Genomic DNA, 18,794 nt, shown 5'->3' on the forward strand with positions numbered 1-18,794 from the left:
CTCCTTAGATCCTTTGGAGGAAGCATGGTCCTGCTGATAGTTTTTATTTTGTTTTCCTCGTTTCCAGAACATTGTAGGGATGAATTTCTGTTGCTTTAAACCACTCAGACTGTGATCATTTGTTATGGTAGCCCTAGGAAACTAATATGATTATCAAGTACGTAATTCTCTGAGAATGTTTTATTTGTATCGATTATCCTATAAATTTGGATTTAATTTTATGCTTTTGAAGATTTCAGAAATCAAAAGAATATACAGTTTTCCAACATAGTGAAAAACTGTTTTTTTTTTAAATAATAGGCAACATTAGCTTTTTATCATCAGTAGACAAATTAGTATCATGAGGAAAAAAGTAAAAGGGTTTTTAAATAATCAGATACCATTTCCAAGCCTATAAAGTTAGAGAAATTTTACATACAAAAAAATTTGCTGATTCAATTCGAATACAAGTCAATTGCATTTATTTAATCTCTTTATGGTTTTCTTATATTTTGCTAATAGGTGTCATCTACCCAATTCATTTCTTTGTGTTGGTCAGCATTACAATTATGAAGTATAAACTACATACTTGATTGTTGGGGTGTGTGTGTGTGTGTGTGTGTGTGTCTGTGTGGTGAAAGAGAATCCTCCTTGGTCTGGTGCTATGGTGTAGTGGGTAAAGCTGCCACCTGCAGTGCTGGCATCCCGTATAGGTGCTGGTTTGAGCCCTGGCTGCTCCACTTCCAATCCAGCTCTCTGCTATGGACTGGGAAAGCAGAACATGGCCGAAGTGCTTGAGTCCCTGCACCCACAAGGGAGACCAGAAGTTTCTGGCTCCTGTTGGATTAAGATCTCTCTTTCTTTGTCTCTGTCTCTGTCTCTGTCTCTTTCTCTCTCTCTCTCTGCCTCTGCCTCTCTGTAACTCTGCCTTTCAAATGAATAAATACATTATAAAAAGAGAGAGAAAGAATCCTCTACAAATTTGTTCAGAAACAAATACTTTCTATTGTTTCTAGTGTTATTTTTATTTTATTTTAAAGTTTTATCTATTTATTTATTCAAAAGGCAAAGTGACAAAGAGAGAGAGGAGAGAGAGAGAAATTGAGAAAGAGATCTTCCGTAATTGTTTTAATGGTCTATACCTGACATGATAGCCTCAATAGTCAGTGCTGGATCAGGCCAAAACTGGAGTCAGGAACTCCATCCTAGTTTCCCAAATGAGTGGCAAAAGCTCAAATTCTTGGGTCATAATCCATTTCTTTCCCGGGGCATTAGCACAGAGCTGGGTGGTAAGTGGAACACCCAGTAGTCGAACCAGCACTCCAATATGGGATGATAGCATCATAAGCGATAGTATAATATACTGTGCCACAACACCAGTCCTATTATTATTATTTTAATGTGATTATCATTATTTACAATTTAGTCTAGGATCAACTAATGCTGTCTGGAATTATCAAAAATTTCCATAGCATGAGTCATTCTTCAGAATCCTGATTATCAGAATAAGCTTCTATTACTACAACTTACTATGAAATCAAATATAAAAATATAGATTTCTTCTTATTATATTTGTTTCTATCTTCCTTTAAGCATCTAGCTTAGAAATTTGGAAACAAGGTTTCATTAAATGTCTGCAGACATTCTTCCTATATTCTAATAATTCATAACACATATAAACAGACAGTTTTTGTGAGAAAATACAAATACCACAACTGAAGATTTAAATTTTGTTATTTTAGTGGATTCATTCCATTTTGATCACACTATGGTTTTCTGTTTAATGAGAAACTAGCTAAAGACAATTTGATCTGTCCCTTTCCTTGGCCTAATAAAACGCTAGAGAATAAAAAACAAAAGATAAATTTCTGTCTCAAACTTGTAAAAAATGTGACCAAACCTCATACTTTGAGAAACATAATCCATTGGCTTAGCAATAAGTTGATGTATGGTAGCATTAAGAAGGCAGGGTAAAGGTTGGTGTTGGGCTAATCATAGAATATTTAGGATGACAGAAACTATATGCCAAGAGGCATGACTTTCTCATAAAAATATAAAATCTTCCAAACTCTGAAAAGAAAATGTTAGCAAAGACTTGTGTGGCTATGCCTTATGGCCAAAGTTCCCACTAAATTTAATGTTGACCTTGTAAATCATAGTGCAATACAGCATTAAATTTTTATTTGAAAAAAAGAAAAGAAATAAAAATACTTTCTTTTCTATTTGAGACTATACATTCCAAATTCATGTCTAGGTCCAGTTTAGTGTGGTTCAGTAAACACCTAGAGACTGAACACCTAGAGACATAATCTTTTAATTCCATTTCCACTAACTTTTGAAGCCCCTTCACCTTTATTCCATCACCTTGTTGCATGTTGTGTGTTACATGTAACTCTAAGACCTCCAAAAATCTGTTTTATACATTTCTACTTTTATGACTTTTTATGGTTTTTTGTATTTTTAAGAAAGTAATCTGTAATACATCCAATCACACAATTAGTAAGTATTTATTTTCGATACCAAATGGATTTTTTTTTTTTAACAGGCCGAGTGGACAGTGAGAGAGAGAGACAGAGAGAAAGGTCTTCCTTTTTGCCATTGGTTCACCCTCCAATGGCTGCTGTGGCCAGCGCGCTGTGGCCGGCGCACCGCGCTGATCCGAAGGCGGGAGCCAGGTGCTTCTCCTGGTCTCCCATGGGGTGCAGGGCCCAAGCACTTGGGCCATCCTCCACTGCACTCCTGGGCCATAGCAGAGAGCTGGCCTGGAAGAGGGGCAACCGGGACAGAATCCGGCGCCCAGACCGGGACTAGAACCCGGTGTGCCGGCGCCGCTAGGTGGAGGATTAGCCTGTTGAACCAAGGTGCTGGCCCCAAATGTATCTTTGTTTACTGAAAGTATGCAATAGATACATGAATAATTTTTTGTGCTGAAATGAGTAACCGTTACTGAACTACATCCTTTAAGCTACATTGTGAAAGGAAAAAAATAGTATTAATGACGAGGTTGTAGTCATTTGTTCCACCCAATAATGAATTAGGCTAGTATGAATTAGAAAAAAATATTTTTGCTTGCTGTCAGTTTTTGTCTTATGGACTTCAAAATGAAATGGGCAAAATAGATTGTGGGAACTTAAAAAGTTATACTGAGTGTGAAGAAACAACGTAACATTTTCATTAAGATTTTTTTTAATTTTGATAAACACCACTATTATTATTTAGAAAAAGGAAATGGATCAGCTACCACAGAGAAGTAATGTATTCATGCAGCTTACTCAGTTAAACATACTTTCATATTGAATACTTATTGCTTAGGCTGTCTGCATATTTCAAGAAACGTAACAGAGAACTTTAAAACAAATTAATAATCCTATAAGTGTTTCCAGATTATGAAACAAATAATTGACCAAATCATAACCACCCACTGTACTTAAGGGAAATTTCCATACACATTTAATATTCAAAATGAACATAAGAGCCACACATGGATATTTAAATGTAATTTAACTACAGTTCACAAAATCAAAGATTCTGTTTTTGAATGCTTTATAGTCTCATGTGAGTAATAGCTTCTTAATAGCTGCTGAACTAGATGGGATGAATATAAAATATTTTCATAATTGCATAAATTTCTGTTAGTAGCAAAATATTTTATTTTGTATCTATATATTTATTAAGCTTTCACATTTAAGTGTTTATTACATAATATATTCTGAGGTCTTTAATGAGTTTACATGGTAAGTAAAGATTTTATTTCAGAATATGAGTTACTTTAACAATTAAAAATTTAAATGTGAAAGCTATTTCATTTATGTAGATTTTTCTTTGTGTGAAATGTTTTAGGGAATCTTTCATATATGCAGTAAAAATTAAATGTCTATTAAACATGTAATGTATCATTAAATCAGCCTGATTAAGTAGTTTCATGACTGATTTGGAAATATTGGCAGAGTCTAATAGCAACAGGAAAAAATAAATTGAATGCATTTTTATTCAGTAGAACAGGGAATATTTGTGTCAGAACGATACACTATTCCTTTAGTACTGTTATTTTGATACAATTGTGACCCATGAGCTATCGCTTCTGTTTATTGAAAGGAAGACTCTTGCCTCACTAAGTTTATTAGGGGCTGTGAACTCTGTATTCCCTTAGTCATTAAAAAATAATAACTGCAAAATTTGCAAGCTCATTATGATACTGGATGATCCAGGATCGCAACACATGTTCATTTGCTCACAGTCTTGAATATAAGTCTATAAAATAGTCACAATACCTTTGCTCCACTTTTGAGGAAATTGATAATCAATGGAGTAAAGCTGAAAGCTATTAGAAGCCAAAACGTGAAATGGAATACTCTGCTGTTAGCTGCTATGGGCACTGCCTCTTTTTGGTAAAAACTGACTTTATTTACTTTTCATGGTCTGACTTTCAAAAAGTAAGTCAACTTGCAAAAATGAGGTACATGTCAAGAAATTTATGGAATCCTGAGTTTAAAAATATCACAAAAGAAAACAGAGAAGGTAAAGCAGTACAGGGGGAGATAAAAGTACAGAATACTGGTAAATGGAAAGAAATAAATGAGGAATGCATATGAAAAAAGAAAAATTAAAAATTGAGAAAATATGAAATGAGAAAATGTAATTAGTGCCAAAGAAGCACACGGATTTCTGCTGGTTACTCACAATTTAGACAAGGCTGTGCAGCCAAGGCACCTCCTCCAACAAATGCCATAGGCATCTAATAATTTTTTAGAATCTCTGTTAGGTGGGGGCCGGCGCTGTGGTGTAGTGGGTAAAGCCACTGCCTGCAGTGCTGGCATCCTATATGGACGCTAGTTCGAGTCCCTGCTGCTCTACTTCCAATCTATCTCTGCTATTGCCTGGGAAAGCAGTAGAAGATGGCCCTAGTCCTTGAGCCCCTGTACCCACCTGGGACACCTGGAAGAAGCTCCTGGCTTCGGATCTATGCAGCTCCAGCGGATGGAAGACCTCTCTCTCTCTGCGTCTCCTTCTCTCTCTGTGTAACTCTTTCAAATAAATAAATAAAACTTTTTTTTTTTAAAAGAAAGAAACTATTAGATGACTGAGATACAAAAGTAAGGAGATAGAATTTCATTTCCATTCTAATGGAAAGAGAAAGCTATTAATTATAATGAATGTGTACTATTTTGGATATAGAAATGCACTCTGATTAGATGACACTTGGGTAAAGAAAATTTAAGGGAGAAAACAATGAATACATAGTACAAAAGCATTCTGGGATTCTGGGCATCCTGTCAGAGCTGGCTCTGATTATAGAATCTCTTGGAGACACGCCCACTGAACTTCCAATAAACCTGTCAAAGTCTAGCAGCTTCTGATCTTCTCTTACTATGTATCTACTTGGAACCTCAAAAGAAAGAGAAGAAATACAGCTTCCTGTCATGCTTGTAAAATGAGCTGTCACCTTTATTATGTCCTTGTTTATTTGAACAACTCTATTACTTATAAGGAAATGATCTTGCTTTAATTTTGATAAATGTGGGAATAAGTATTTCCAAAATCTATTAGTTTTCATTATCATACTAATGGTAGCCATTTTTGATTTTTGTTTTTGCATTTCAAGTCATCTTTCTAGTCATAACTTTCTTTTTTTTTTATTTGACAGGTAGAGTTATAGACAGTGAGAGAGAGAGACAGAGAGAAAGGTCTTCCTTCCGCTGGTTCGCTCCCCAAATAGACGCCATGGCCGGCGCTACACCGATACAAAGCCAGGAGCCAGGTGCTTCTTCCTGGTCTCCCACGTGGGTGGTGGAGCCCAAGCACTTGGGCCATCCTCCACTGCCATCCCGGGCCATAGCAGAGAGCTGGACTGGAAGAGAAGCAACCGGGAATAGAACCCGGCACCCATATGAGATGCTGACGCCGCAGGTGGAAGATTAACCAAGTGAGCCAAGGCTCCGGCCCTCAAGTCATAACTTTCATTTTGCAATTGCCTAACTAAAATCTATCACAGAGATTTTGTTATATCTTTTAAATTCAAACATTTCAATCCAGCATAGAACAATGAGCTGAATACAAAAGGAAAATTAAAAATATTCAAGATGGTAACAAGATGAGTTGCATTTTGTCCTCACAAAATTAAAGTATTGGAATAACCTCCAGTACTTCAGAATTTGACCTTGCTTGGAAATGATGTCATTGCAGATATAATTGGTTAAGAAGAAATTAGGATGATCCCTAATCCAATATGACAGTCATCTGTATAAGTAGGGAATATTTGGATCCAAAGACACTTTAAATAGGAGTAACACCATATGGCTGTAAAGACAGAAATGGAACAATGCTTCTTCAAACCAAGGTAAAGCAAACCACTAGAAGCCTGGCTCTGTGGTCTATCCCTCAACATTCTTCAACTGAAACTTTTTCACCACACTGAAAGTATTAAAATGTGAGGCATTTAGGAGATGATTAAGTGATGAGGAAGAGACAACCTGAATGGGAACAGTAAGTTGATGAAGGAGTTGGAAGTAACTAGTTAGGCCCCCTTGCCTTTGTATCCCTTCTGTCATGAGCACACGACATTCCCTCTTTCTGCAGGAAGCAGCATTCTTGGAAGCTTGGCTATGATCCCACTAGACACCAAATCCATTAGCACCTTGATCATGTACTTCCTGTCCTGTAGATGATGAGAAATAAATCTCAATTGATTATAAATTACTCAGTCTCAGGTATTTTGTTGTAGCTGTACAATGGACTAAGTTCTGGGGGAAGAGGCATAGAACAGATTCTCTCTCACAGTTTTTAGGAGAAATCAGCCTGCCATTGGCCATCTCACTTCAAAAACTGTGAAACCATAATTTCTGTTGTTTAAATCACCCCATTTGTAGTATTTTATTACAGCAAGCCTCACAATCTGATTCAGGCTAAAACAAATTTAAATATAACACAATTACGTTAGTAGGACATTTTTTTTTTTTTACCTGCTTCAATTGAAGAAGTTAGAACATTACTGAATGCATAAAAAGTAATCCAGGGTATGCATCATGGCTCAGTTGGTTAAATCATTGCATGGGAAACCTACATCCCATACTGGAATTCCAGTTCAAGTCCTGGCTGATCCATTTCCCATCTGTTTTCCAATGAGTGTGCCTGGGAAGGCAATGAATTATAGACCAAGTACTTGAGTCCCTGCTACTTGAGTGGGAAATCTGGTTAGAGTTCCCGACTACTAGCTTCAGCTTGGTACAGCCCCAGATGATTTGGGAAGTGAATCACCACGTAAACTCTCTCTCTCTCTCTCTCTCTCTCCCTCCCTTTCTCTCTCTCCCTCCCTTTCTGTCTTTCTCTCTTTTTCTGTCACTTTGTCCTTTAGATAAATAAATCAAATAAAAATTAATATTATTAATTATTTTTTGGTAAAGTCTTTCAGTTTTACATAAACTGATATTTAAGATTATTTCATGATATTAGCATGGCACATTGCTATTTGCTATTTGAAAAATTTGTTTAAAAGGAATCAAGTATTTGATATTATTTTGTAGGTAACTCCTTTTATAATACTTTAAGGGAATCATACGTAATTTACTCTGTTAAATTTCATTGATACATGGTGTATGAAATGTATCTATTTATTCTATAAACAGAAAATTCAGGGTGTTTCCAGATTTTAGGTATTATGTAAAATATATCAAAACAACTTTTGTACAACCGTTGGTACATATGTATGCATATGTCTGTTAAGAATAAACCTAAGTAAGTTTTCACCATATTTACCCTGATGTGCATAGTGCCAGTACTGTGTGACAATTCTCTTTGCTTTATATGCTCACCAACATTTGGCTATTGTCAATCATTTCCTTTTATCCACTTTGTTGGTCATGAAAATAATGTCTGTGTTGCAGTTCTTATTATACCTTTCCCATACCGACAGGAAATTTGCAGTCATCGTACATGTTAATGGGTATTTAGATATTCTGTTTCATGATGAACTTCCCTGTCAGCCCACACTTATATTGCTTTGTGTTTTCATTTTTTTTTGTTTTCAATTTGTAAAATTCATTTTCCATTTTGGATATATTTGGATATAAAGGAAAATATTCCTTTGTTGGTTATGTGTATTACAAATATGTTTCACTCTGTGGTTTGCCTTTTACCACCCTTAATCCTTGATTTGATGACCAGGATTTCTTGATTGTAATGTTGTAATTTAAATGTCAATGTCTTTTTCTTCTCTTTCAGAACATTTTCTCTAAGGTCATGAAGCTTTTCTCTTATAATATGTTCTTTATTGCTTTGTCTTTGATATTTCATATTTTGCCTTTGCCATTTGCCATTTATATCCACAATCCACATGGATTGATTTTTGTTTATGATAAGAAGCACAGGTCAAATTTCATATTTTAAGTGGGCATATTGAAATAACTCAGAACAAATCATTGAAAAAAATTGTCTTTTCCTCACTCTTTCAGAGAGTGTGTCACTTACTGTCAATTAAGTACACACATTTGTGTGAATTTCTGCTTCTTTAATCTGTCCTACTCTTTGCATAAAAATCATCCTGTATTAATTTCTGTAGCATCATAATAAATTTTCTTGCTGATTCACATGATTTACACACCTTATTAATCTTCAAGAGTTTGCTGGCTGCCTTTTTTCCTTTGTCTATATAAACCTTTAGAATCAGCTGAATTAAATAAAATGATATGTCAATTTGGAGTGATTTGGCATCTTAATATTGAATTTGGAAGTTAATGGAAATCCTCTATTCATATACTCAATCACCCATTAATTTATCTGAGGAATAGTTATAAAATTAATAAATCCCTAAAATGCGTTTTTGGTGTTCTCTCAATATTTTATATTTTGAGTTAGTTTATATTATGTATAACATGCAATTTCATTTGATCACTGATTATTATGCAATGACTGCTAAATTGAATTGTCAAATAAATAATTTAAAATTTGGGTTTTTTGTTTACAACTATATATCTAAAAGTAACAGTAGTTTCCTTTTTTATAATTTTACATATATCTTAATTTTATTTTGTTACACTCCCTAGGAATTCCAGCACAATCAAGAAAGCAAGCAGACAAGAGTTATCCTTCTTCCTGATTTTGAATGTAATACTTTTAATTTTTCTCTTCAAGTGTGATATTCCTGGAATTTGTTTGTAGCTACCCTTATCATATTTTATATGGTCTACGATAATTTTTAGTTTGTCTAAAGTATTTATCAATTTTTATGTTTAGGGTTTTTTCAAATGTTTGCATGTTTTAAAAAAATCATATATTTTAACCTTGCATTACATGTATTTCTGAAATTATTTGATTAAATTTAAATACTAGGCCAACTCCCTATAAATAGAGGAACTCAAGTAGCTGTAAAGTATTTTCCTTTTTTATTATGATTTAGTATACATTGAATTTAGCTCCCTCACATTTTCTATTTTTAATTTTATTTAAAGTATACAAATTTCATATAATTCTTATAGAGTTTAGGGGCATAGTGATATTTCTCACCATAAACTCTCTCCTGCCACACTCCCACACTTAATCCCTCTCTTAATTTTTACAATGATATACTTTAAATTTACTTTATACTCATAAGATGAACCATACACTAATAAAGAGTTCAACAATTAGTAAAAAGAAAAAAAAAATCACAGTTCCTCAACAGTATAGCTTAGAGCTATAAACAATCATTAAATCTCAAAATGTCAATTTCACTCCTATACATTATATTTTTGGTACTCAATTAGTAACCACAGACAAAGGAAAACATAGGGTATCTGTCTTTTTGGGATTAGCTTATTTCACTAAGTATATTGGTTTCCAGTTGCATTCATTTTTTTGTAAAAGACAGAATTTCATTCTTTTTTTTGGCTGAGTAGTATTCCACAGTGTATATATACCATAATTTCTTTATCCATTGATTAGTTGATGGACAACTAGATTGATTCCATATCTTAACTATATTCCATATCTGAACTGTAATAAACATGTGGGTACAGATCACTCTTTCATATGCTGATTTCCTTTTTGGTTGGCTAAATTCCCAGGAGTGGAATTTCTGGGTCCTACAACAGTCTGAGGTATCTTCAATACCGTCTTCCATGATGGCTGTACTAGTTTACATTTCCACCAACAGTGGACTAGGGTAACTTTTCCCCCACATCCTCACCAGCATATATTATTCGTTGATTTCTATATGAGAGCCATTCTAACTGAACTGAGGAGCAACCTAATTTTGGTTTTGATTTGCTTCTCCCTGATACCTAGTGATCCTGAACATTTTTTCATGTGTCTGTTAGTCATTTGATTTTCTCTCTTGAAAAATGCCTGTTGAAGTCTTTTGTCCATTTCTTAACTAGATTGCTTGCTTTGTTGTTGATGAATTTTTTATGCTTTTTATAGATTCTTGATATTAATCCTTTATCAGTGTCATAGTATGCAAATATTTTCTCTCATTCTGTCAGCTAGATCTTCACTTTGCTGAATGTTTCTTTTTCAGTGCAACAGCTTCTCAGTTTGATAGAAACCCGCTTGTCTGTTTTGGATTTGTTTGTCTCTTCTTCTGGGGTGTTTCTGAAGAATTCTTTGCCTATGCCAATGTTTTGCAAAGTTTTACCAATGTTTTTCACATAAATTGATGGCATCTGGTCATAGATTCAGATCCCTGATCCAATTTGACTTGATTATTGTGTGAGCAGTAAGCTCTGGGTCATGTTCCACACTTCCGCATGCAGAGATCCGGTTTCCCTTGCACCATTTGTTGAAGACCCTATCCTTTCCCCAGGGATTGACATTAGCTCCTTTTCAATGATTAGCTGATTGTAGATGCAGAGATTGATTTTTGAAGTGTATAATCTGTTCTGTTGGTCTATATGTCTATTTTTGTTCCAATAGCAGGCTGTCTTGATTGTAATTATAATCTAGTATGATTTGAAATCCAGTGTGTGATGCCTCCAGCTTTGTTTTTGTTTTATAAGATTGCTTTAGCTATTTGGAGTCCCTTGTGTTTCCATATAAACCTTAGCAGCACTTTTGCTATTTCTGAGAAAAATGTTGATATTTTGATTGGAACCTTATTGAATCTATAAATTGCTGTTTGTAGTATGGATATTTTGATGATGGTAATTCTTCCATGAAAATGGAAGATTTTTAGATTTTTTATGTCTTCTATTTCTTTATTTGATGTTTTATAATTTTCATTGTAGAGATTTGTCAACACCTTGGTTAAATTTATTCCATTGTATTTTTTTTCCATGTATGAATGGGATAGATCTTTGAAGTTCTTTATCAGTCATGATATTGTCTATGTATACAAAAGCTGTTTATTTTTGTATGTTAATTTTATATTCTGCCTCTTTACCAAATGTTTCTATGATTTCCAAAGACTCTTAGTTGGATCATTTGTCTCCCCAATATATAGAATCATATCTTCTGCAAATAGTGTAATTTGACTTCCTCCTTTCCAATTTGTACTCTTTTGATTTCTTTTTCTTGGCTAATGCCTCTGGCAAAACTTCTAGGACTATATTAAATAGCAGTGGTGAAAGTGGGCATCCGTGCTTGCTTCCAGATCTTAGTACATATGCTTCCAACTTTTCCCCATTACCATATGTTTTCCTTTGTCTGTGGTTACTAATTGAGTACCAAAAATATAATGTATAGGAGTGAAATTGACATTTTGAGATTTAATGATTGTTTATAGCTCTAAGCTATACTGTTAAGGAACTGTGATTTTTTTTTCTTTTTACTAATTGTTGAACTCTTTATTAGTGTATGGTTCATCTTATGAGTATAAAGTAAATTTAATCTGTTTGTAGGTTTGTCATAAATTGTTGAGGAATATTCTTTCTATACCCAATTTGCTTAAGGTTTTCATAATGAAAATATGTTGCATTTTATCAAATTCTTTCTCTGTACCTATTGTTCTTCAGGTTATTAATGTGATGTGTCACATTGATTTCTGAATCATTACCATCCCTGCATACCAGAGAAATTCCACTTGGTCCAAATGAATGATCTTTCAATTTTGTTGTGGGATTCAAGTAGCTAGTATTTTGTTGAGGTTTTTTGCATCTGTGTTTATCAAGAATATAGGGCTATAGTTCTCTTTGTATGTTGTGTCTTTTTCTGGTTTTTGAATTAAGACTGGCCTCACAGAAGGAGTTTTGAAGAATTCTCTCCCTTTTAGTTGTTTCGAATAGCCTGGAAAGAATTGGAATTATTTATTCTTTAAAAGTCTAGTAGAATTTAGCATTGAAGCCATCCTCTTCTGATTTTTTCTTTGTAAGGAGGTTTTTTTTTTATTAGTTATTGAATCTCTGTCTTGGTTATTGATTTGTTTTGGTTTTGTATATCTTCATGACTCAATTTTGGTAGATTGTATGTGTCTAATTCTTTTAGGTTTTCCATTGTGTTGGCATATAGCTGTTTGCAATATTTCCTAATAATTATTTTTTTATTTCTGAGCTATCCATTGTTACATTTCCCTTTTCAGCTTTGATTTTATTAATTTGTATCTTTTCCCTCTTTTTGTTTGGGACAATTGTATATCATTTTTTTTTACTTTTTTAAAAAAATAGCTCTTCATTTCACCTATCTTTTGTATTGTTAACTTTGGTTTCAATTTTGTTTATTTCTTCTCTAATTTTAATTATTTGTTTGCATTATGGCCTAACATACGGTCTATCCTTGGGAAAGTTCCATGCACAGGTGAAAAGAATGCAGATTCTAGAATTGTGGGATGAAACGTTCTATAGATATTAGTTAGGTCCATTTTGTCCATATTGTCAATTAGCTTTGTTGTTTCTTTGTTGATTTTCTGTCTAGCTGATCTGTCCATTGGTGAAAGTGGGTGTTGAAGTCTCCCATTAATATTGCATTGGAGTCTAGACCTCCCATTAGATCCATCCATTAACATTTGTTTTAAATAGTCAGACACCCTGGAATTGGGTGCATATACATTTATTATAGTCACATTTTCCTATTGAATTGATCCCTTATCATTACATAGTGCCCTTCTTTATCTTTTTGAAAAATTTTTATATCAACATCTATTTTGTCTCATAGTGGGATAGCTATACCTGTCCATTTTTGCTTCTCATTAGCATGGAATATCTTTTTCCATTATTTCACTTTCAGACTACATGTATCTTTGTTCATGAGGTGTGTTTCTTGTAGGCCACAAATAGGTGGTCAGGTGGACTTGTTCTTTTAATCCATTCAGCCAGTCTGTATCTTTTATTGGAGAATTTTGGCCATTTATATTCAGGGTTGCTATTGTTAAGTTACTACTTGGCCCTGCCATTTTTTCTGTAAGTATTCCCTATTGTTTGCTTTGCATTTCCTTTATATTTTTACTGGGAGATTTTCTGATTATCTTTCTGTTTTTCTGTATGTAGTACATCCTTAAGCATCATTTATAGGGCTGGAGGAGTGATGACAAAAGCTTTGAATTTTTGTTTGTTATGAAGTTATTTATTTCACCTTCATTCATAAATGAAAGCTTTTCAGGGTACAGTATTCAAGATTCCAGGTGTTATCCTTTTAGGACTTCTATTCTCTCCTAGCCTGGAGTGTTTCTAATGGTAAATCCAGCTGTGACTCTAACTGGAGATTCCCTGAAAGTAATCTGATGTTTCTCTTGTGTGCATTTTAGAATCTTTTCTGTATGTTTTGCAGTTGAAAATTTGACTACAATGTGTCTTGGTGAAGATCTTTTTTCTGGTCATGTCTATTAGGAGTTCTATTTGCTTCCTGTACTTGGACATCCCTTTCTTTCTCCAAATTGGGAGAGTTTCTGTAATTATTTCATTAAATAAGACTTTTAGTCCTTTCTCTCTTTCCACACCTTCAAGAACTCTTTAAGACCCATATATCAGGTTGTTTTCTAGTACCCCACTAATCTCCAACACTTTTTAATTGTTCTAATTTCTTATTTTTTTTTTGTCTGACTGAAAAACTTCCAGAGATTTTTCTTCTATCTCATTCTTTCTTCTTCACCAAATCTGTTGTTAAGGCTTTCCACTGTATTTTTTATTTGACAAAAAGAATTCTTCATTTCTAGTATTCCAGCTTGACTTCTCTTTAAAATCCAGCACTGTGGCTCAATAGGCTAATCCTCCACCTTGCGGCGCCAGCACACTGGGTTCTAGTCCCGGTCAGGGCACCAGATTCTGTCCCGGTTGCCCCTCTTCCAGGCCAACTCTTTTCTATGGCCCAGGAGTGCAGTGGAGGATGGCCCAAGTCCTTGAGCCCTGCACCCCATGGGAGACCAGGATAAGTACCTGGCTCCTGCCATCGGATCAGCGCGGTGCACCGGCTGCAGTGCGCCGGCCGCGGCGGCCATTGGAGGGTGAACCAATGGCAAGAAGGAAGACCTTTCTTTCTGTCTCTCTCTCACTGTCCACTCTGCCTGTCAAAAAAAAAAATCTCAATCTCATGGGAAAATTTTTCTTCCATGTCATGTATTGATATCTTTAACTTGTGAATTTGCTTCTCATTGCTTCTGAGTAATCCTATGATTAATCTTTTGAATTCCTTTTCAGGAATTCCATCAATCTCTTAATCTTCACATTCTAATATTGAAATGTTTTTGTGTTCCTTTGGGGGAGTCATGTTGTTTTCCTTATTTTTGTTTCTTGAACTGCTGCATTTTTTTTTTGCCATTTGTGGATATCCTTGTTGGTTTTCTCTTTTGATGTCTTTTATCTTTGAGCTATGCATTGTTGCTTAGTGGAGCATCTGGTCTTTCAGTGAATACTCAGAAGTATGTGCTGGGTGTGGCCAAGGAGCTCTGATCAGTTCTCCAGTGTGGGCTTTATATCCAGGTTGACACCGAAGTTAAGCATGGTAGGTCTCCTTTTTTATAAGAAGGTAGGGTTTGATCAGCTATGTTTGTGTAATCACACCCTCATCTCTTCTCTTCCAAGGTGACCAATTACCTGTGTTAACCCACAGTGGGTGCAATACTAACTTACACAATGCTCCATGAACCACATGAAGGATCTGTACAGTCTTTGTGTATGCATGGATTGAACTACAATGTTTCAAGCCAGGCAGTCAGTGAGCTCTGAGCCTTTGGTACTGCACATTGTGATTGCCTACAGACCCAGCTATATCCTGCACCCTATTGTGCAGTTAGAAAGTTCTCACAGACTCAAAACATAAAGTTCTCACAGTCACAGGGTACAGAGGATCTATTCTGCCCCATTTACCTGTCCTGTCCATGGAGACACAGAGATGTCCCCCGAGCCAGCTGCCTGTGGGAGCTTCACCTTGGTGATTTCAGCTCCAGAAGCTGTGATACGTTGTGAGACAGAGGACACCTCAAAGTCCTATGTGGGTGCCAAGTCACCTGTCAATACTCTTAGCCAGACTCAAAATCAGTGGGGAATGCAGATTTTTTCGTTTGGTAAAATCCCTGGATTGCATGTGTGTGCACAAGATCTACCGCAGCTGCTGCTGGCGTCAAAATGGTGCCCTCCCCTAGGCAGTTGCCTGGCACAATTGTGAAGGAATGGGGAGAGCGAAATTACTCTTTTTTCTCTGGGTTAGGCAGGTACTCTGTTTCCCCTTAGGGCTCCAGGCTGGACTCGAATACTGCCAGGCTTTTCCATCTGCTCTCATCTTGCTCTCCAAAGCTGGCACTTACTCTGCTGTTGGCTACGGCGATCATGTGTTTTGTCTATGCCTTCCACACTGATCCATGGTGTCCCTCTTCCTTCTGTAGAATTTCTACTACAGTTTTCTCTCCAACTCTCCCAGGGAATACTCTTCCTCCACTTTTCTGCTACTATTTTTGCCTAGCCTAAAGTATTACACCCTTTCCCTATTCCGCATCTCTGAATCTTCCCTCATATATTATTAAAGAATGTTTTAAAAATTTTATTTATTTATTTGAGAGACAGAGAGCAATAAAACTCTCATCCGCTGATTCTCTCCCAAAAAGCCAGAAAAGGCTAAGGCTGTACCAAAACCACAACCAGGAATTGAGATCTTAATTGAAGTTTCCCCCATCAGCAATAGTTACCCATTCTAGTTGAGGAACACTGTTCCCTCCTAATGTCCTAATGTCTATGTTAGCAAAAACTATAGAACACTAGGTATGTCATAGGGGATGTGGGCATTTAAACCACACACCTAAATGCCCAGTACCTGTTAGAGATTCTTGAAAAATGCTTACAAATAAGATCAGTCTACATTTTCCTTAATTTTCTTGATCTTTGGATACTAAGGTTATTCTAGTCTCATAACAGATTGAATGTGTTCCTTCTTTTCCGTATTCTGGCAAGTTTTGCTAAATATTGATATTGTTTTTTTTTAATTTATTATGAATAAAACTTGTCCTGTGCATAAGATTACTTCAAAAAGTTCATAGAAAATGGAATTAAATGAAAGTTTATTTTGTTGTGAAAAATTTTAGAAACCATGAATGTGAAGTGTTTTTTAATTTATTTTATTTATTTGAAAGGTAGACTTCAAGAGAGAAGGAGAGACAGAGATAGAAAACTTTCATTCATTGGTTCACTTCCCAAGTGTCCACAATGGCCAGGGCTGGGCCAAACTGAAGCTAGAGCCAGGAGCTTCTTCCTGGTCTCCCATATAGGTGCAGGACATAGGCTGTTGGGCCGTCTTCCAGTGCTTTTCCAGGCGCATTAGTGGAGAGCTGTATTGCAAACGGAGCAGTGACAATACAGGATGCCAACATCGCAGGTGGAGGCTCTACCCAATATGCTCTACCCAATGCCAGTCCCCCCAAATTTTTAAAATGTATGTTATGAAAAATGTATGCATCAATTTCAAAATTAGTACACAGAAGTAAACATCCTTTAATTTCATTTTCCACAAGATCTTTGACAAACATATGTATTTGTTTTGAATAAAAATTTTTAAAGATTCAATTTTTCATAATATATGGAATAAAAGTAGTGTTCTATTTCTGTTTTAAATTTTGTGAGTGGAATTTTCTAGAAAACTATCAAATTCACTTAATATTTCAAATTTATATACATGATTATTTAAAACATGCTTTTTGGTAGTTAAAAGTAACCTTAATTTTTTTATTGATGTATTTTATTTCAAAGGCAGAGATATAGAGAAAAAGACAAACACCCACAAAAGCCAAGTGTAGACCAGGCAAAAGCTGCGAGCCAAACACAAATCCAGATATCTCAAGAGAGTCACATGGACTCAACTAAATAAGCCATCACATGCTGCCTCCCATGATACACATGAGCAGGTAAGTAGAATTGAAAGTGTAGCAAGGGGGCCGGCGCCGTGGCTCACTTGGTTAATCCTCTGCCTGCAGTGCCGGCATCCCATATGGGCACTGGGTTGTAGTTCCGGTTGCTCCTCTTCCAGTCCAGCTCTCTGCTGTGGCCCAGGAGGGCAGTGGAGGATGGCCCAAGTGCTTGGGCCCCTGCGCCCACATGGGAGACCAGGAAGAAACACCTGGCTCCTGGCCTCAGATCCGCACAGCGCCATCTATTGCAGCCAAATGGGGAATGAAACAGCAGAGAGAAGACCTGTCTCTCTCACTGTCTATAACTCTACCTGTCAAAAAAAAAAAAGTGTAGCTAGGACTGAAACCCAGGCACTCTACTATGGAATGTAGGCATTTGAAGCAGCATTGTAACCATTGTGCCAAATAGAATATTTTTATTGTGTTTTTTCAAATTAATAAGATAAATGTGAAGTTTTATGTGTTGCTATTAAGTAAATATCTTTTCAGCCATTACAATTGATTACATTAACATTGCTGGTCCGTCGTTGAGTGGGGTGTTAATATCAGCCTGTCACACGTGTACAGAGGATTACAGAGTTAGTCTAGAGAAGGCACTGCAGAATAATGTCATGGTGGACCTGACCATCACTGGTGGATGTTGGCAGACAGGAGATGACGCAGGTTTCATCAGCTGTGTGAGAGACTGTTTTTCATTGTACTCAAAAGAATATTCAATTATGTAGCTTGGGAAGTGAGTTTCGAAAGTGATGTAAGACCAGAATTTTCTTAGTGGCTCTGTCTTAGTTTTAATTATATAGAGTAACTATTATTTTTCTTCTTTTGATGTCTTAACAAAGATAACTTATGGAGTATAAGTCTTTCAACTTTTCATTTGTTATCATTCTTTTTTTGTAATACAATCTCTGTATAAAAATGGAAACTGAATAAAGGTAACATATAGTTTATAGGGCTCAATATTTTTGTTAGGTTCTTACTTAATGGTAATTTTTTAAAAAGAACTTGTTTGAGCTAATCACATTTACACTATGTAAGTTATACACATCATCACTAAATTGTGACATTAACTCAGATAAACAGATGTATACTAACTAGAGCAGACAAACTCTGACCAGTGATCCCTCTGGGTTTAGAGAGAACATCTGGCCAAGGGTTTTTTTTTTTTTTTTTTTACAGCATTTTCTAGTAGCTATGATGTTTTTGAGAACAGACAGACACAGATGCAGATCTTGTTTCTGCCATTTACTACTGGCGGTCCCTCAAATATATCATCTGTCTCAGTTTCCCCCTATGTAAAATGCAGATAATGTTATACTGTAACTTTGTGGTGATATGAATAATAACACCTATGATTTATTCCTATATTACAATTTGTGAGAACTCATCCAAGTTACTTACCTATACCAACTCTCACAAAGTAAACTATGGTTTAGCTTGTCCTTCCCAAAAGTAATGAAGAAATTATATTTATGGTATATGAGTGAGTGTTTTTATTCTGACGCTTCGGATATATATTGGTCTATCTATTGGGTAGAAAGAATTCCCGGCATACGCAGGAGTTTCAGCCTAGTAAAAACTGTGGGCA

Source organism: Oryctolagus cuniculus, chromosome 8, assembly GCF_051225735.1.
Source record: "Oryctolagus cuniculus isolate XC-2025 breed Fujian yellow rabbit chromosome 8, ASM5122573v1, whole genome shotgun sequence".
NCBI classification, from domain to species: domain Eukaryota; kingdom Metazoa; phylum Chordata; class Mammalia; order Lagomorpha; family Leporidae; genus Oryctolagus; species Oryctolagus cuniculus.